A 21,902-nucleotide genomic window follows, 5' to 3' on the forward strand; every position below is an offset into this window, starting at 1 on the left:
CGTATACGGTAGGTAGCGGTCATAGTTTTGACAAGAGCCACAGAGTCTTTTGGAATACATACGGATGACGGCACACACAATACCAATGCTGGCCTCCCAATGGAGGAAATCCAGACACGGCTCCAGTAAGTATACTTACCTTAGCCCTGCCCCATTGTAACTCTCCCTTCCTACAAGCTTAACTCCCTCCCCTGAAGCCTAACCCTCCTACCACGCAGCATAAACTAATCCTCCCACCATGCAGCCTAACCCTAGCATCCCCATTTCAACTACCTAACCTTACCAGCACCACCCCAAACTAAACCTTAAAGCTGGGTAGACGCCAGACGACATTGAAAATGATACAATACAGCTCATGAGTTTTCAATGATATCGTGCGTACACAACGAGCGATTTTACAAGAGTGGTCACATCCAGGAGTATAGCTGTCGTCGATGATATAGTCAGTAATGAAAATGTCATTATGACTAGACTGTATAACATGTAAAATATTGCCTAGTGTACCTTAAGTCCCCTGCTAATTATATATACAGGGAATGAAGACTCCGAGCTCCAAGCTCTAAGGGCTATTTCACATGCTCCGGCTCGTGCTGGGCTGCGAAATCCCGCACGGCCAGGAAGCCGTGCTGCACACAGCAGTTAATAATGGACACAAATGTGTCCATTCACACGCGACGGCCACGGCCCGTCCGCCCGGTTGCAGCCGGATCCACCACTGGAAGGGACGGCTCCGGGCTGTGGCCATCCCCTTCATTTTAAACTACTGTGTGCGGCACGGCTTCCTGGCCGTGCGGGATTTTGCTGCCCGGCAGGAGCCGAAGCGTGTAAAATAGCCCTAAAGGTGCACCTGCTGGTTCACAGTGGGATCCAAGTGTGATTGCTGCTCTTCCATTGGAGCTTTGCGGCGCACCCACTGTTGCTACAGAATTAATCAGCTTTGTATCAGGAGTCCTGCTAACACCTGCAATAAGGGACAAGACAACTCCTGCCTGGTACAGCTAAGTCTACACTGCAGCAGTTAATGGTGTACCTGCCGCTGCTGATGGACTGTTAGATGGGACCCATAGATGAATGCTTATTCATGCTGCAGTCCACCGAATATTCTAAGTCTGACACTTATCCACCGACCATTGTCACACCTTTTTTTTTTTAAAGGAGAGGGGGGTATAAAATTGCCTCCAGGCATCTGGAATGAACTTACGCCTCTGCATACACACCTACACATATACACACACACCGACATACCTGAACAATTATATATTTACTACAGAATTTAATGACAGCTGGTATGAACTTTGACCCCTCCCACAAGTCTCAGTGATGTTACTACCAGAGAATTTTGGCATGCACACAGCATACAGTAGTCTCCTCCTATTTCCAAGACTTAAATCATCATACCTCGTGATGAAAATGGAGTCATACATACACCCAGGTTACACCATGGCCTGCTTGCCACAATATTTATATATTGTATATAATAACAGAGGCTATTAACTCACCATAATAAATAATGGTGAGTTCATACTGTATCAATACATTTCAGAAGCAGCTCCTGTCATGGCACCCCAAAGTCCTACTCTATCATTCAGAAATAGAAACATGGTTTTATAGATCTGTCCTCCAGTAGTGGCACTCACGTCTCTTACAAAAAATATAACACTGTATAAGTTATCAACACTTCGGTATTTATTCACCGTCTTCAGGAGAATATATATATACTAGGTGATTCATCGCGCCCTACGGGCGCTCTTCACACCGTCGTAAGGGGCTGCGCCCCCTTAATTTGTGAACGTTTGTATATGAGAAATATGGTTAGAATTGTATGAAAGATGCCCTGTATTGCAACTTAGGTGTCCGCGAATCGCGGGAGGGGGGGTCGCGGAGGGTGCCGCGAATTGCAGGAGGGGGGGTCGCGGGGGGTGCCGCGAATTACAGGAGGGGGGGTTGTTGGGGGGGTGGATGCTGCTAATCGCGGGAGGGGAGGGATTGCAGAGAATCGCGGGAGGGGGGTCGCGGGGTGGGTTGCCGCAAATCGCGGGAGGGGGGTTACGGGGGCGGGGGTTGCGGCGAATCATGGTAGGGGGGGTCGCGGGGGGTGTGCCGTGAATCACGGGAGGGGGGGTCACGGGGTGGGGTGCCGAGAATCGCGGGGGGGTGTGTGTGCCGTGAATCGCGGGAGTGGGGGTTGCGGGGGGGGGGGGGGGGTGGGGGGGTGTGACGCGAATCGCCACAAGAAAAAATCAACACAGAAAGGTCAACACATGTAAATGTTGACATAAGTGTGACACTTCATTGGTGTCCATGTCGACACATGAGAATGAATATGAAAACATTCAAAAAATGAAAAAAAAAAACTTCAAAAACTCATGTCAACCTTTTTCATTGTCGACCATAGCCATGTCAGTGTTTTCCATGTGCAATTTAATTCTGGAGCTGCCGCGAATCGTAGGGGGGTGCCGCGAATTGCGGGAGGGGGGGTCGCGGGGGTGGGTGCCGCGAATCGCAGGAGGGGGGGTTACAGGCGGGGGTTGCGGCGAATCATGGGAGGGGGGTCGCGGGGGTGTGCCGTGAATCACGGGAGGGGGGGTCACGGGGTGGGGTGCCGAGAATCGCGGGGGAGGTGTGTGTGTGTGTGCCGTGAATCGCGGGAGTGGGGGTTGTGGGGGGGGGGGGGGGGGGGTGTGACGCAAATCGCCACAAGAAAAAATCAACACAGAAAGGTCAACACATGTAAATGTTGACATAAGTGTGGCACTTCATTGGTGTCCATGTCGACACATGAGAATGAATATGAAAATATTCAAAAAATGAAAAAAAAAACTTCAAAAACTCATGTCAACCTTTTTCATTGTCGACCATAGCCATGTCAGTGTTTTCCATGTGCAATTTAATTCTGGAGCTGCCGCGAATCACGGGGGGTGCCGCGAATTGCGGGAGGGGGGGGGTCGCGGGGTTGGGTGCCGCGAATCGCGGGAGGGCGGGGTTCACAGGGGTTCCGGTGGGGGGTTGCCGCGAATTGCGGGAGGTGGGGGGTCACGGGGGGTGCCGCGAATCGCGGGGGGGGGGGGGTTACGGGGGGGTGTGATGCGAATCGCCACAAGAAAAAATCAACACAGAAAGGTCAACACATGTAAATGTTGACATAAGTGTGCCACTTCATTGGTGTCCATGTTGACACATGACAATGAATATGAAAACATTCAAAAAATGAAATAAATCTTCAAAAACTCATGTCAACCTTTTTCATTGTCGACCATAGCCGTGCCAGTGTTTTGCATGTGCCATTTAATCCTGGGGCTGCTGCGAATTGCGGGGGGTGCCGCGATTTGCGGGAGGGGGGGGTTGCGGGGGGTGGGTGCCGCGAATCGCGGGAGAGCGGGGTTCATGGGGGTTCCGGTGGGGGGTTGCCGCGAATTGCGGGGGGGGGGGGGGGGTCGCAGGGGGGTGCCGCGAATCGCGGGAGGGGGGGTTGCGGGGGGGGTGTGACGCGAATCGCCACAAGAAAAAATCAACACAGAAAGGTCAACACATGTAAATGTTGACATAAGTGTGCCACTTCATTGGTGTCCATGTCGACACATGACAATGAATATGAAAAAATTAAAAAAATTAAAAATAAATCTTCAAAAACTCATGTCAACCTTTTTCATTGTCGACCATAGCCATGTCAGTGTTTTGCATGTGCCATTTAATCCTGGGGCTGCTGCGAATTGCGGGGGGGGGGGGGGGGGGTGGCGCGAATCGCGGGAGGGGGGTCGCAGGGGGGGTGCCGCCAATCGTGCAAGGGGGGGTCGCGGGGGGGTTCTTTTTGCCGCGAATCGCGGGAGGGAGGTCGCGGGGGGGGGGGTGTTTTTTCCGCGAATGGGGGGGGGTCACGGGGGAGGGTTTGCCGCGATTCGCGGGGGGGGGGGTTCGCGGGGTGGTGGTTATGCCGCGAATTGCGGGAGGGGTCGTGGGGGGGTTCTTTTTGCAGCGAATCGCGGGAGGGGGGGTCGCGGGGGAGCGGGTGTTTTTGCCGCGAATCGCGGGAGGGGGGGTCGCACGGGGGGGAGGTTTTGCCGCAAATCGCGGGAGGGGGGCGCTCACCTGGTGGCTGTGGAGTAGCAGTGCTGGGCAACATGGGAAGGCAGTGGGTGTCTGGCACTGTCTGTGGGCTCACTGGGCTGGTTCTCTGTCACATACCTCCCAACATGACCCTCTCCAGGAGGGACACAATGCTCTGTTTCTAGACTTCCCCTTAATGTATGATTGCCATCACCTGTTTTAAACAGGATAATTTCTCAGAAAGGTGTTCAGCACAGATGAAGGCAATCACACATTAAGAGGAAAGTCCAGGAACAGAGCGTTATAGACACAGACACCCACTTTGAGTGACAGATGTAGCCAAATATATAGGAGATATATATATATATATATATATATATATATATATAGTGTTCATAGTTCATGCAAGGCTTTATTTTTATTTACATAATAATCGTGAGATTGTAGTAACAGAAGGAGGATACAGTCTTTATTAAATCATCATAGAGATTGACATATCTTGATAATGTGGGTTATAGTGTTGCGATCATAAGTGTAAACCCCTTGTTCTAGGAAAACCACACTATTTTGCCGGAGATAGAGATTTTCTCCATTTGCATGCATCAGGACAGACCACCCAGTGCTAATATACGTCCCACCCACCAATCCTACATAGACTGTACATTAGGGTTTCCTTTAAAATAGAAGGTCTGAAATTTTTTCCCCCCTTTTGCTATACTGAGGGCCCATGCAAAATATGAAGTTAATTGGACAGCTCTAACCCATGCCCCAAGCGGCACAGGGTTTTGCGTTTTAGGGGTCTTTTCTTAAAATTGCTTCAAATGCTTTTTAAGGGAGTGCAAGGTTTTTTTTGTGTGCCAAAGGTGGGAATTGGGGTCGGTGGCAGGGCCTCTGAACATATTACTTTGCCACTGGACATTGTGTGTATAATATACATGTAGGGCAGTATTCAATGTGTTTTTTCACCATGTGCAGCGAACCCTGTTTAGGATTCGCTGCACATTCGCAGGGTTCCGGAGGGCATTTGCTGCCAACACTCCCTGTCACCCTATTCAACGCCACAGGGGCTCACTGCCCCTGACGGCGAATTTTAACCCCTGCGGCGAGCCAGGGGACAGCGTCAGGCAGGAAGATGTGAGCCTCCCTGCCTGCCCCAGAATTTGTGGGGGAGAAGGAGGGCTCCAGGGGACACAGGCAGCAGAAGCTGCCCCCCTGGGAGAGCTGGCAGGGGACAGGGGTATGGAGCCGCTTCACTGGTCCTGCTCGTAATAAGCAGGGACCAGTGTGAAGTGAATATATGAATATTTAATGAGCGGCTCCCGGCCCCCTGCTGATAAATGTAAATAAAAAAATAAAAATGAATAAAATAAAAATTTAATATATATTAATGTGCTTCAAGCACATGAATACAAATAGCATGTCCCTTCACAGAAAAAAAATGAATACTGGCCATACTGTAGAATACAAACAACAAACACACACACACACACACAATGCCCAATGATGAAGTAGTATATTAAAATTTGAATTATCAGTAAAAAAAAATTACAGCAAGTAATCAAAAATAAATAAAATTAATTAATTGTAAACTTACTCGCTTTAGGTTTCATTATTTTTTTCAGATAGAAACCAAAAGTTTACAATTATTTCAGGGAATAAGGTATTAATTAAAGTGTATCTACACACACACACACACACACACACACAAATAAAGGAAATTATGGTATAATGGTTATCACATCATTTTTCTACTGAGGTACAGTGAATATTGCAACGAGAATAATCCTTTATTTAATTGATCACACACACACACACACACACTATTTACTAACAATTTCTACAGGGACAAGACTTTCTATAAAGCACTGTCCCTGTGAAATACTTCTTGACACATTGGCAGAGTCTGCCATGTTTCAGCAAGACTCCTGTACAGTGGGGTGTGGATCGTTTTACCGACCACACTTTTTGGTCGACAGTCATTAGGTCGACACCGTTGGGTCAACATGTGGCAAGGTCGACATTGATGAAGTTCGACATGGGGTTTTCAGCTGTTTTTTACCCGAATGTCGACACAGTCGACATGGACACAGTTGGAAGTTAACCGCAGCCCCTCGCTTCACTCGCTATGCTTCGTGCTCGGCACACTATTTTATTCTCACACCAAGCCCTAGTGGATGGTAGTGCATGAAATACCGCCTATCGGCTCAAAAAAAACCTGTAAAAAAACCCATGTCAACCTAGTGACCTGTTGACCTAACGCATTTGTCGACCTAAACCCATGTTGACCTAGACACCTGTCGACCTGCACCCATGTCGACCTACAACCCTGTCGACCTTGCCACCTGTCGACCTAAGTGCTGTCGACAATACGACAGTATCCCGTACAGTGACTGACACTGTGCCATGTGCATCTCCTCAGTGCTGGACAAAGACCGCAGGAGCGAAATCATATTAGCCTTCACCTCTGACAATGCCTCCATAGGCATAAAGCGACTAACACCATCAGAGACAGAGGTCGGTAACGTTTGGGACCAAGCTCCAAAAAGAATCACTTTTTCAGACTCAGCACCCATTCACAATAATAATAAAAAAGCCTGGTTCACTGCACCGTCTGCTATCGCTGCCCCTTTTGTTGTTCTTTCGAACGTTGGATGCTTATGCTGTAGTTTACCCGAAAGTATAGCAAGAACGTTTGCAATTATTTCTGGTACCTAATGCATGAATGGGCAGCACTGGCTTTGCTGGACTATTCTGTCCCTCTATACATGAAAAGAAGAATGGTGGCAGCAATATGTGGTGAAGAGATGAAGACTGACCCTTCGCCATTCTGCGAAAATCACTAGGAATTGCATATAAAGATAGGTCCAAAAGATGTGCTTTAGGTTTTGTCTGGAAACATTAGTGATTTTGTGGACTCAAGTTCAGAAGAAATTTTCAAAAGGTACGATTTGATACTGGACTTTCTGGGCAGCGATCAAAGCAAGTGGGATGAGACTGCGGCCTTCAAACAAGCTTGAGTTTTCTTCCCAAGACTTCTTTGTTGTGAATAACGTGGCAGAGTGTTGCCCTGACTCAGGAGTACCTCAGTCAGGTAAACAAAGATATAGACTTCCAAGACCTTCATTTTTTTGTCCAATACACACGAGTGAAAAAGACCAATATCAAAGACGCGTAGACTTGTTTAAGTGATTTTTTGCCATATCGTGGCTCAAACATATTAGCATTTAATTGTAATATTTTATAGTTCTAGTCTGACTATGAATTTCAACTTTATATTATAAGATACATTTTGGGATGGCTAATACCCCATATCATCAAACTTCAGACAATTGTTATTTTTCAAAACTAATAAAATTCTTGAGAATTAAGGCAATTTTCTTGTTTTTTAAGCATCTAGGGGCACGGGTTACAGTTGTCCAATTAACTTCATATTTTTCATAGGCTCTCAGAATAGCAAAAGGAAAAAATGTAGAGGGCGTCTCACGTCGTACCTTCAAATTTAAAAATGTACCCCAAATAAGGGACACCCTACTGTACATAAGGGAGATAGTCATATGCTCTCTCAAGTCTAGGAGACACTAAACATGCTGGAATGTCCAGAACAGTGTAATACAAATGCTAGAGTACATATTTTGCCCCATATTTTATTTCTTTTCAGGGCCATTGAAACAGCTGAATCCTAAGTACTGAAAGGTGTGTGGCCAAATTTAAGCGGTTCAGCCATGCACCTTAAGGACAAATACTACGAGAGTTATTCAGAGCTGATCTTGATGGGCAGTGATTTACCTGATTGCAGGGCACTATAATTTAGCAGCCCAGAGATAAGTTCTGAATAACCCCCTATGTGCAGTGATGGGAAGTGGTGCTGTGCTCTGCAAAGGGGGAGCAATTGTCCTTCTCAGCAGCTGGCTCGGGCTTGTCCCAGGGCCTGGTTGATTAGTACCCCCCTCTTTTCTGGGCCGCTGTATATTTCCAATGTAGGCAAATGTTATTGAAGCAGTATAAAGCATAGTGGTCAGACCTATTCCACACGAAGGGAGAGATGTGCCTGAATTCGCACCATTCGGGGGCGAAAATGTAACCCACTTTGTGGGAAAGCGAGGACCTTTGTGCGAATCTTGGCTTCTTTAAAGTGCATCCAAGGTCATGACTCATATACATGATTAACCTCATAGTCTACAGTAGTCAGTTTATAGTTCTATATGCAGTATGTTTGATAGGACATGAAACATAGCTGCACCCTAAGCATTTGGAACATCCTGCAATAAATCTGAAATATCTGCTTATTGCTATATAAACCAACTCCCTATCATATTGCTCTTAATACGTGGCTTCATTCATAGTCATCATCTCCTCCCTCTTCATAAAAATGTGCACATTTATACACAAATAGGACAAGATCATGAAAGCTGTAATAAAAGAGCGCTATTCATCAACTACGGGTTTTGTTTTATATACCTCTGCCTAAATATATGATTCTGATTCATCCTTGTGATTCTGATTCATCCATTTCCTAACAGTAGGTGAAGAATTGTTGTTGTTGTTATTATTAACAGTTTATTATATTGCACACACATGTTCTGCACATATGTACGAAGCCTTCAAAAGTGATAAAATGGAGAGTAATAACAAACAGCCAATCAGCTCCTGTCATTTTTCAAACCTTACCTGTGAGATGGAAGTTAGGAGCCGTTTGTCTAGTTGTTTATCACTTTTCAAGCTTAGTATATCTGGCCCATAATGTTGGAATGGATGATAATTTCTTCTGTTCCTGTATGAAGGCTGAGATTTATGTGCTGCTCTGGGAGATACAAACACACACACACAAACTCCTTCATATAGGGGGGGCATTCTGGTTGATTCGCAGCCTTGCGAGTCCACCAAACCTCGCCTTGAGAATGGTGGCTTAGCGGCCACCCATTCGCAGCATGTGTTTGCACGCACTGGCTGCGAATGGATGTTTTACATAAACCCCCATTTGCAGGCTGTGGGGGAACACCCACATCAATCGATGGTCAGCGACCATCGAATGATGTGGAACGTGCACACAGATTTAAGGTTGCTCAGAGCAACCTTAGATCTACGTGCACATTCTGAGGGAAGTAGGCGGGCAGCCAACATTGGTGATGTCAGCTGCCCGCCCCCCGGACCTATGTTATCGCCACATTAGCATGAGAACACCCAATGTTCTCATGGGAACGCCAATGAAACGCTGGGCATTCCCATATGCTAATAGCCGCCCACCGCCCGCAAGGTTGGGTGATTGCACCCAGCAAACAGTGTGTCCTCCGTGGCCGCACACAACCAGTGCATGCACAGGAGTGCGCATGCGCAAACAACAAACATTGGCCGGTACTCTTTACCTAGCACGGCGCCCATCGCGACCATCGCATGCACTAAAAAACGGGTGCGATGCGATGCCCGCGATGGCCGCGATTTCCCATAGGGACCAATGTTAAAAATCAGATTGGTCGCGATTTTAGCGTTAATTGGCTCAATGCCCGCGATTTTTACATAGGAATCAATGTTAAATGGGCCACAGAGCCCTAATAGTCCCCCTGAAGTGTGAAATGGCCCCCACAATTTTTAACGCCACCCCACGATCAACGTGAACCCGAAGCGTGGCGAGCGCAGCGAGCCCGCGAGGGGCGGCGGTACGCGTCCTCCGACCTTTTCATACCCCCACTATCCACGTCGGCGTGGAGTCGAGAATAGAATAGTGTGGCGAGCGCAGCGAGCCACCGAGCCCGAAGCGTGGCGAGCGCAGCGAGCCCCGCGAGGGGACGCGGATACCTTCACAGGTAAACGCGTCCCCTCGCGGGCTTCACAGGTGTCCGCGTCGCCACGGACACCTGTGAAGCCCGTGAGGGGACGCGTATAACTGTGAAGGTATCCGCGTGCGCTCGCCACGCTTCGGGCTCGGTGGCTCGCTGCGCTCGCCACACTATTCTATTCTCAACTCCACGCCGACGTGGATAGTGGGGGTATGAAAAGGTCGGAGGACGCGTACCGCCGCCCCTCGCGGGCTCGCTGCGCTCGCCACGCTTCGGGTTCACGTTGATCGTGGGGTGGCGTTAAAAATTGTGGGGGCCATTTCACACTTCAGGGGGACTATTAGGGCTCTGTGGCCCATTTAACATTGATTCCTATGTAAAAATCGCGGGCATTGACCCAATTAACGCTAAAATCGCGACCAATCTGACTTTTAACATTGATCCCTATGGGAAAATCGCGGGCATCGCGGGCATCGCGTCGCACCCGTTTTTGATTTACCCGCGATGCCCGCGATTTTTTACCCCCGACGCCCGCGATTGTAATCGCGGGCGCCGTGCTAGGTAAAGAGTACCCATTGGCCTCATGCGAACAAAACATGGACCTGCGAATGGACCTGAATAAGGTCCATAGAGCAGATTCCAAATTTGGGTGTAGAAGGCATACTTGCCGACTTTGGCATTCTCCTTTCCGGGAGAAGCTCGGAGAGGAGTGAAAGGGGGCGGGTAGAGGCTTCGTTTTGGGGGCGGGGCACAAGTGATGTCATCAAGCCCCGCCCCCTTGACAGGCTGAAGCCTCAATTTGCGGGTCCGTGGGCGGGGGAGGGGCTAAAAATGACGCGAAATGCAGCGAATTGCGTCATTTAGCCCCGCCCCCTCCCCGCGGACCCGCGAAAGTCATAGTTTTTAGACTGCGGGGAGAGGGGGAGCCGGGGCTGTAGGGAAATGCGGGAGACTTGCCCCCCTTCCCGGGGGACCCGATTTGCGGGACCCTCCCGGCCATTCCGGGAGGGTAGGCAAGTATGGTAGAAGGTATAAACCTGTACATAGAACAGATGGCGGGAGCCATGCTGCATTCCACAGCATAGGTCTCGCTAGCAATATCCTCCATATACAGAAGATGGGGGACGTCGGTAACGACCTGCGGGTACATTGTCAATCGTTAATGATATAGTGCGTACACAGTAGATAATACAAGACATTTTTCTTTAAGATATCATTATTGTGCATATCGTTTCATCTATTGCCTAGTGCGTATGTACCTTCATTAGGCAGCATTGTGCAGGCAATAGCCCAGCACAGCCACGTAGGAAAGTGAATCAGTGGCCCAACAACCGTTTCTAAGGAGCCCACCACCTTCCTCAAGAGCACAGATATGTGTCCATTATAAATCCTCAATTCTATCTTCTAGAGGATAATAGAATCTGAATTGTTGCCATTTTATTAAACTTACCCCAATGAATCTGTATTCATGCAGAGTCAAGCAAGAGTACGTACTTCTCATCTGTCTGCCATGTTCACAGTCATCATCATTCCCTTCGTTGCAGAAACCGGTTCACCAGATTCTTTCAACAAATTCCAGCACAATCTCTATTTCGCTCTGCACTGCTAATATCTGGTCATTTCAATCAGCACTGGCTCATTTCCTTTAGAAAAAAAAATCCATATGCTCATCCTCTGGTAGACTCCCCAGTAACCTCTCCTTCTCTACAGAGACCAAACCATTTTCTGATTCAATAGCTAGGAGCACTAGATGAAGGCTACATGACTACATAACTTAAAATTATGTCATTATTCTCCTGTATTACAGTTACCATTTCAATGCTTAAAAATAAAGAAAATCAATAATATTAATATAGACAGAGATTTGTAGGTGACAAATGTTGTGAAAAAAAGTGTGAGCTTATGGAAATTAAGGAGTACTAGTGGTACTAGTGGAAATCTACTTTTGCCTCAATACCCCCATTGCGATTGGCTGTCTAGAGGTTGAGGCCCGGACAGACTGCACCTCTTGGTTTGCTTGCAAATGTTTTTGGCATTGCATATACTCTTCATTCTCTCTTGTCTGGAACATATAGCTGCAACCCATTAATCGCTCACGCCTTCAAGTAAAGCTCTTATATTTTTGGGGAGGGTTTTGGGGTTGCTGCAGGTATTCAATTATGTGTCGGATTTTTCAACAAAAAAAAATGCTACATTTTGCCCATTTGTCCTATTCAATGAAAGGAATGATTTTTTAACTCTCGAAAAAAAAATTGGATCAGCAAATTATTTACCAATCCATGTTTTTTTTTGTCAAAACTGACAATTTATTGTCATGTTTCGCAATTGAATAGGGAAGTGTTTTTTTTGCGTAGCCCCCAAAAACGGACTAAATTTAATACCACGTTCAAGTCTGACACTGAACTAAGCACTTTATGTGGATACAGGCACTGATCCCCTTCACAAGGTACACCTATAAAATGTATAATTTGGCTGTAGAGGTACGAGCAAATGTTTACATTACCTGTGCATGTCTCTCACATTGGGCTAGATGAACTAAGCTTCAAAAGTGATAAAATGGAGTGTGATAAAGAGCCAGGCAATCAGCTCCTACCTGCCATGTCACAGACTAGGTTTGAAAAATATCAGGCAGGAGCTGATTGGCTGGCTGTTTATCACTCTCCATTTTATCACTTTTGAAGCTTAGTGCATCTTGCCCATAAACTTTACATGGGAACTTTGCCGCTCCACATAGCAATCTGATGGCACATTTAAATGGTAAGAGATTTAAGCCCCATACACACTAAACGGCGGGGGAGATGGACGATATAATTATGTTGGCCAAGGGTCACGATATTGCATGTACTTACTGAATGATATTGGCCCCCAATATCGTTTAGTGTCATTGCCCAGGACCAGCATTAGAGGCAGATCATTTGGCTATATAGCCAAATTTACCTGCATGTACATAAGACATCAATCATCATTACAGATACGTGGGATTGCGCATCTTTACAATATAGAGTGTACACACTAGACAATATTTTTAATGATATCGCTCACAATGTCCTCTAGTATGTATGGGGCTTTATTTTGATAGCATGCTTCTCCCATAGCCTTTACATGGGAACTTTGCAACATAAAGAAACCTTATAGAATTAATACATAAAATAAAGAAAGTAATAACCTCTCCCCACCATACAACACCAGAAATGTTAATAATGATCATAGAAGTAAAGTGATGGAGATACTGGTATAATATATTGACTTAGAATTTTTCAGTTAGAATCAAGTGTTTATGAATTTTTTTTTATTATAATTTTAGGTTTATTTTGCCATAATAGTCCTAAAATTTTAGATTGATTGTCTCCTGCAATTCTAATGCCAGAAGTGGGGATCTTCTCCAAGCAGATCCCTAAAACTTGAAACAGATTGCTGACAAATATTGGCTTAATCAATTGTTTTAGCACGTAGATGCCACTAGATGGTGGTCAATGTAGCAATTCAATTGTTGCTCTATTCAGGGACATGTGAAATGTGGGCATGCATCTGGGTGGGAAAAGCATCATAAGTAATGGGTGTCCGGAACAACTGAATTGCTTTGTCAGGCGTCCATTACTTATTGCAGCTCCTAAAACAATTGAATCCCCTAGAGTTGCTCTACAGTTTAAAAACCCAATGTAATTGTAATTACTTACACCATTATAAGATGGAAAAATAACAGAAATTCATCAGTGAAGGTTTTATGAGAAGCTTTTGCCATATAAATCTTTATGCGATGTGAGACATGCTTGTAGGATATTAATGCTGAACTCTTGTGAGACTGGAATTCTAAGCCAGAATGCTGGAGCTCCTGAACAGGAATGCCAAACCAGGGTGGGTATGAAATCTGAGGACTTGCTATAAAACAGAGGTTTCATTAGCAGGAGAACAAGCAGTAGAAATATAAAGAGAGACTGAGGGTGTGTACTACATAACAACTATCCAGACGCTTTCTGGGTCTTATTTCAACGGTATCAAAGTTTTGTAAAGGAAAGAGAATATCAAAATGGACAAATTAATAGACAACTAGTTAAGACTATGAGGCCCATTTAGTAAGCAATATTTGCAGCTATATCCCAGAAAGGACAGCTGCACATAATAAGTAACCCCACAATAGGTTTCTATGGGGAATGCAATGCTGCCTGATTTACTAATATTCATATTGTGGTACCACATTGTAGCCTATGGACTACAGATCAGGGTCCTAGTCCTGGCTGAGCTTCCCAGGAACCCTCTGCCTAAGTAGCGCCTGTGTAGACCGTGCATGTGTAGGACCCATGCGTCACCCTCACAGCACATCGCAGCCCCTGTCCCTGAAGGTGCTAATAAATACATCAGCACAATGTGATTGCATACTTCATTCCGATCCTGGGCAGCAAGACCGCACCCAGATCATATTGAATATGCAATCTATGATAAATGTAAAGCGCAACGGAATATGCTGCGCTATAAGAAATGGAAATAAATAAATGGGCCCCTATTGCAGAGATGCGCCAAGCTTTGGAGAGAGGTAAAGTACACAACAGTCAGTTGCGGACACTTGATACTTTATCTTTCTCCGAGACTTTATAAATTATGCCCTTTGTCACCTCTTCCTATTTTGTTTCATAGTGATACCCTTATTGCAGACATGATCATTTCCAACATACTGCAACTCATGTGAACCACTGAATACAATTGCCCTTATTCTGAATCGGACGGTACGGCCCGCGTGCGGCCGTACCGCCGATGTTTTTAGTCTGCACATGCGCAGAGGTCAATCTGCGCATGTGCAGCCCCATTCGCCGCAGACGTATTTCGTCCGCCGCAAAGGGGGCGTATAGGGGCGTGAGGGGCTTCATACCCTCATTTCCCTATGTATACGCCCCGCGTTTCATGGGCGTTCCCATGCAAACGCGGGGCGTATGCATGCTAATCAGGGTATGACGCCACTGATGGGGGCGGAAAGCTGACGTCGCCGGATGTCAGCTCTCAGCCCCCATACAAGCTATCACACGGACGATTGTCCGTGTGGTCTCAGCTTGCGGGAGCTGCTGTGGCGTGCGGCCCTGCCTTCGATGGTCGACGACCATCGAATGCAGGGGGCAGCTCCCACCATGGTGGAGGCGTACGCCCCACCATTTTTATGCGGATCGCCAGCCGTCCGTGTACGGACGGCCGTGGCGATCCGTCTCGTGGGCGGGGATTGGTTTGTGCGGCCGGAGCACCGTGTGCGGCTCCGGCCGCACCAACCAGAATAAGGGCCAATGTCTGGAATGCAGGGGTGAACGTTTATGTTCATACCGCTTGGCACTGTGGAAGATCCAGCACGGCCTGTTAGGTGAGGAAGAAAGTAATTCATGGTAGCATCACTTTCACTTCTATTTGCCTGGAGGTAAAAAGTGAGTTTATTTCTGAAAATTAAAAAAAAAAAAAAAAATGTATTCATTTGCGCAGACTGAACGTTGTGCAGCAATACTGTATGTACCAAGAAACCATTTATTGCACATATTTGCAATTACTTTTACTCAGGTAGCATAAAGCACTACACAAATAACAATTCTTCCAGTGGAAGGGCACTTTACATATCCACTCGGCCCGTGTCCTGAGCGGATGTAGCCAAATGCTGGAAGCATGGGCCACTCCTCTCAAAAATCTCTGATGCTGAATGCTGCAAAGGGTGTTATCTGTCCCCCTCAGCAGCTTTCCCTCAGCAGTCACCCGACTGACTGACACATTTTTATAGATCCACAGGTGGAGCTAATTATTTCACAAAGGCACTGTGTGGGGTCCTGAGGACCGACTTTGAGAACCTGTGGTCTAGTGTGTACAGGGCTTCTTTCTGGCGAAGCAGTTCTAAGATCAGTTTCAGTGAAAGAAAAAGCCAGAGATAGGGGTTATCACTGGTTGATAAATATACCCCCTAAATGATTTAGCACTTTATGGTAGTTTCTGGTTTAAATAAAATATTGTTTTATTATGGCTAGTTCCCTAGTTGGGTGTCATTACCCAATTAACAGTACTGGGAGAAAAAAAAAAGAAGGCTGTGAAAACAGGCAGGAAAGTAAGGGATTGTTACAGAGGAGTACCTATTACCCACCTGGGTATCGATGGGATATGGAGTACAACCGGGTGCCAGACGGGGTCCCGACAGTCATTTACCCAACGTCAGGATCCTGACTGTTAAAACACCGACAGACGGGTTCCCAACGGCCACCGGCTATTCTCCCTTGTGGGGATCCACGACCCCAATAGAGGGAGAATACTGTGCGTGCCACCGAGCCTGCAAGGGGCTTTGTTGCACTCGCCATGCTATCTGAGTCCGGCCAGTCAGGATCCCGACGTCGGGCTAATGACTGTTGGGATCCCGACTGTCCTAACCATATACCACACCCCAATAACCAGGGTCCATCTGGATAAGGAAGGTAAGTAGAATTAGGCAAAGAAGTAAGGTTCCCTATTCACTATAGAGTCTTACCACATTTTACAGAACATTTATTTTGAATGAGAAAAGAAAACCACACCTGGTGCCTTCTGACATAGTTATGTATGTTGAAGACTATTTCAAGAATGTAGTCCAATTTCTCAAAACATCTCTACTAACTGATTTTGCATCCTAGGAGGTCTATTTTTAGATCTCTGAAAAGCCTAGGACAAGATATTGGCTCAGAATCAGAAGTGGACAAAAGTAAAACATCAGGAGCTTATTCTCATGTGTTCTAGAGCCTCACCACCAGCAACAGACACAGCAGCACATGTGCTCACCACCAACGGACACAGGCAGATAAGGAATGGAGATTCATGCAGTTCCAACAAGTGTTCCTTTACAAAGTTTACAGTCTTGGTGGCTGCTCATTTTGACATGTTGGGGGTGAGAAGACTCAGTTTTTGTGACACCCGCATCCAAAGAATTTTAGACATTCTGTAGTTGAAATCACTTTCTGGGTGAAACCACTAAGCATGTACATGTTAAGGATGATGCACATATCACTTTAACCCTTCATCGTCAGCACTTCAAATACAATTCTTGCGTAGGTATTCCAACGTGATAAATTGTAGCAATACATAAGGATTTATATTGCAGCTACAGTATAAAGAACACCACCCTCCCCACCCCCCATCCCCGGCAAAAAAAATTCTGCATGATATTACAAGGGGCCGCCCCTTTGCTGCAATTTGACGGATTCACATGGTAAGTGGGGATGGGACAGAGCCAATATAAGAAGGTTCCAGATATGAGAGAGCTCAGCCAATCAGAGGGCTGCCCAGTGTTTTAAACAATTCTGCCATCACTGCTGACCCCCGCTGCCCGCTAGCACTACTTCTAGTGCTATGCTACTCCTCTGCCCGCTCTCTTTCACGCCACCAGCGGTCCCTCCGGCCCTCTCTTCCCAAACCCCACACTACCAACCACACATCCCCCCCCCCCCCCCCCCCCACCCTTGGATTGTATTTGATCGATCGCGTGTGGTTAAAAACCACATGCTCCTGCAATTGGATTGATATTATGTGCAGCACATACTATCTATCGACGTGACATTCAACGGCGTGCGTCGAATGGTCTCTTAAAAATGAATACAATCATTCGATTTATCGGCCAGATGTTGTCTAAATCGAATGATTGCATGCAAAATCCTTCAAGTGTATGGTCAGCATAAAATAGCCTCATCGTGACAGAGGATTTTCTTACTAAATACACCTAAAGAACATCACTGGAAAAAAAAATTGAAAAGTGAAAAAGGCAGGCGCAAACGACACAAGGAACATTTTTACCTGCTTAATAGATTTGTCTAAAAGCAACAAATCTCCCAACTGTCCTAGTATAGCGGGGGGGGGGTATGCAAGAAGGGTTGTGCTGCTGGTAGGTATTCATCATATATGCACATAATTCTAATTCTTACTACATCCCCACTCCTTAAGGGGTGTTGTAGATTAGGTCGACATTCAGGATGTCAACAGCATAATACCGACACCGTTTTTTTTGACATTGCTAAAAAGTCGACAATGGTATTTTTAGCTAAACCCAACTCTGAGCCTAATTGCAACCTAAACCTAACCTTAAACTAGCCCTACCCCTGTTTTATATCAGATTACTGTATAGACAATGTTGGCAGTATGGCTGCAATACCGAATATGGAAATAATGACTACATACCATACTTATAATATAGCCAGATTATTCCACTGAGTAGTTTTATGGAGGACCTGATTAGTTCTGGATGCCTTAGGTTAATATACTTGTAACTAAGGATGTGCAGATATAGCCAGATCTAAAAATGGGATTGTATTGGCTAGCAGCTGTCACATGTTTTGGCTCAAAAACGTACTTGTGTAGTTTCACTGCGGCAGCTTACGCTACGTTTGAAGCTACGTTTTTAGCGTAACCCAACGGCTGCCTTATTTGTGTAGTTTCACGGCGACAGCCAAAGCTACATTATCAGTGTAGCCCAACGGCTGCCTAGCATAGTCAGCGTAGTGACTCCACGGCAACCCTGCATAGTCAGCGGAGTGTCCCCGTGAGGCAGCTACTCACCATACTATTGTCGGGAACTGCATCTCTGTACCGGGCTTCCCTGGCAAGCCTAGTGAGCGCCTCTCACACAGCGCCGGCGCCTGCAGAGAGGCGCTCCATCTGTCTGCGACGCAGGAGCATCTGAGTAACTATTGCGGCAGGGTACAGCAATCCTGCCGACAAGGTTGGGGGTTCGGTAGTGCGTACGTCTCCTGCACAATGAGGGGGTGCGGACGCAAGTGCGTCTCATGCACAATAAAGGAGGCATTTGCCAGTGCTCCATGTTACATCCTGGCAAATGCCACCCATTTGAAACCCCCACTATCCGCGGCAGACCGAAGCGTGGAGAGTGCAGCGAGCCCCGCGAGGGAACGTGCTATGCATCCTCCCGACCTTTTCCTACCCCAACTATCCACGTCGGCGTGGAGTTGATTTTATAAAGTGTGGTGAGCGCAGCGAGCCCCGCGCGGGCACACGAAATACACATGAAGTAATCCGCGTGCGTTCACCACACTTTATAAAATCAACTCCATGCCGACAAGAATAGTGGGGGTATGAAAAGGTCAAGAGGATGAGTACTGCGTCCACTCGCCACGCTTAAGGCTGCCGTGGATAGTGGGGGTGTTTCAGGAACACATTCACACCTGTCATGTCAGGCAGATTAAAATGGTCAATGGTTCCCACACAATGTAATAAGAGCTGACTGACTACGCTAACTGCGTAACGCTGACTGACTACGCTAACAATGTAAGCTCTGGCTGGCAGCGAATGCGTGGGAACGTAGCGCTGATACTGACAGGGATGCTGACTACGCTGGCCGCGGGAACACTATGCCAATTCTGACAGGGACACTATGCTGACTACGTAACTGGTGAAACTACACAAGTACCCATGTGACAGCCGGCTAGCCAATAAGATCCAGTTTTGAGATTCGGCTAAATCCAGATCTGCACATCCCTATTTGTATCCCACCTTCAAATAATCAAAGATTACATTTGGAGCTACAGTAAACACATTAAGTAACAGTATACAATGCAGATAACAATGCACAGACTTCCATGCAATACTGAGCACAATGCAGAGGCCACCACACAATACAGGGACCACTCTAGTATCCGATATACAGAGAGCATGCTAGTGACCGTTATACACTACAGAAATTATACTGGTGATTAAAATACAATACAGAGAGAACACAGATATAGATTTAATCATATATCAGTTTTTGGTATTCTAGCTGCATATAAAAATATATGGAGCATGATGTTTCATCACAAGAACATAATACATGTATATATCAACTGGAAATATGAAAGGATTAGAGGGTATACATATTTTCCTTCCCATTGTCTTTATTCATGTCACTGGCCATCACTCTGCTTAGGCAAGACTGTCAGACTATAGGGGACTGATGCAATGAATGAGTCAGAGTGCAGTCAAGTAGACAAGGGACTGTAGAAATGGTCTCATGTTGTGGTGGGGAGCTTACACTTGGTCTTTTTTTTTTAAAAACATTTTATTGAAAAGTTCAGAACATTTTTGTTTTAATAAGAAGAGAAAGTTGATACTGACTTTTCTTTAATTCTGGTAAAGTAATATTTTAAGCATTGTTTTTTTTTGCACTTCACATTGTTAACTTCCATGTTCTGGATAACTTTTTTAATGCAAATTTTGACACGGAAGTTACAAGGAATTCCCACCAGCAAACAATGGAGGCCTAGGACTGTAAATCATTTCAGCCCTCTGCCATATTTTTGTTTACAGACAAGGGCTAAAAAAAGGCCTGCAAATGCACATACGCAGGTGTAAACCCAGCACCTTGCAATGTGTCAAGCAGTTCAAATACTCTTTACAAACCATTCTAGTAATTGAAGTATTACAACTTACAAGCCTTAAAGCTCCATCTACTCCCATAGGCGCTGTGGCATTTATTTAGTCACACTGGCAGCCTCATTATTTGTCTGTAAAAAGGTGCGGGGAGCCATATGCAGCTAAAGCTGGGTACACACCTAAACAACGGCGCAACCCAACAATGCAGCAATGTGATGTAACATACATACTGCACTGGGCCTCGTACAATGGCGCAATATATAGATACATGCTTCTTGTAACAATACTGCATCGTCCATGGAATGACTTTATTGGACATGAAGAATATTAACAGGAGTGGTGCAACCACATGTTATCAAAATGACATGGGTGGATTTGAGGGTACACATTAAACAATGGACTTGAAATCCATCACAGATTGCAACATCGTCCAAGATATCGTCCAGCTCCCAACTTCCATGTCACAGGCTGGGTTTGAAAAATGTCAGGCAGGAGCTGATTAGTTGTTTATCACTTTTGAAGCTTAGTGCAACTGGTCCAAAGAGAGATACAGCACCAGCCAATCAGCTCCTAAATGTCAGGTTACAGAATTTGTTTGAGAATTGAGTTAGGAGCTCATTGGCTGGTACTTTATCTCTCTTTGGGCCAGATACACTAAGCTTCCAAAGTGATAAAATGGAGAGTGATAAACAACCAGATCCTACCTGCTATGTCACAGACTGTGTTTGAAAAATGTCAAACAGGAGCTGATTGGTTGGTTGTTTATTACTCTCCATTTTATAAATGTCAAGGCTTAAGGCTCACACACACTGGGCAATTTTGAGCTGAAAGAAGCTCAGTTTTGTCATATGTCAAATATATCAAGGGTTTTAACATAGTACAGGTGGGAAATCTTCTTCAAAGGAAAACAAGTAATAAAACACGAGGACATGCACTGAAACTGGAGGGAGGTAGGTTCAGGGGAAATGTTAGAAAGAATTACTTCACAGAAAGGGTAGTGGATAAGTGGAATAGCCTCCCATCAGAGGTGGTAAAGGCTAAGACAGTAGAACAATTTAAACATGCTTGGGATAGGCATATGAATATCCTTACAAAGAAATAAGGATTAAAAGGGTTGAGATTACCTGAAGGGTAAATAAGGGGCAGACTAGATGGGCCAAATGGTTCTGATCTGCTGTCAAATTCTATGTTTCAGTTCAATAGTCGCCCAATGAGCGGTGAACCCTGATGCGCACTCCCACATCATCAGCAGCAGCGATGAACGACGGGGTAGACTGATTTTCATAGCGTCCTGCTATGAAACGTCATCCACCCCTGGGAAAAAAAATTATTTAGAGGGGCGAAAATTGCTCAGTGAGCGATTTTCAGCCCAGCAATTTTCTTCATCATTGCTGTCCATACATGATGGGCAAAATCACCCAGTGTGTATGAACCTTTAATTTATTTTGCACACAATAATCTACTACCCGCCAATCAGCTCCCATCTGTCAAGTTACAGCCTGGGTTTGAAAAAAGACAGTTAGGAGCTGATTGGCTGGTGCGTTATCACTTCACCAGGCTTAATAAATCTGCCCCTGTGTGAGAAAGGCCAGTGCCCAGTGCCCACACATGAAGCAGGGCGCAGGGTACCAAATAGTTTAGCCTACCATTGTTACAGTTGAGGACTAGGGGGTATCAGTTTCCCTTCCACCTCCATGTGCTAAAAGGTTATGTTTCGGGTGTCTCTGTTTGCAGTAGGCACAT

The 21,902-nt window shown here is 45.9% G+C and overlaps 1 protein-coding gene across 2 annotated transcripts in view; it reads right to left on the minus strand.

The window, feature by feature from the left end:
* The window catches only part of SHROOM1 (shroom family member 1), an 81,300-nt gene that overhangs the window by 58,584 nt on the left and 814 nt on the right, over window positions 1-21,902 (minus strand). Inside the window, exon 2 of one of the 2 annotated variants that reach the window (XM_083181947.1) lies at window positions 11,269-11,461. The exons of the other annotated variant lie outside the window; for it this stretch is intronic. The gene's annotated coding sequence lies outside the window, so the exon portion shown is untranslated. The remainder of the gene's footprint in view (window positions 1-11,268; window positions 11,462-21,902) is intronic. 2 annotated transcript variants of the gene reach the window in all.

This window comes from Crinia signifera, chromosome 4, assembly GCF_055691185.1.
Source record: "Crinia signifera chromosome 4, ASM5569118v1, whole genome shotgun sequence".
NCBI lineage: Eukaryota > Metazoa > Chordata > Amphibia > Anura > Myobatrachidae > Crinia > Crinia signifera.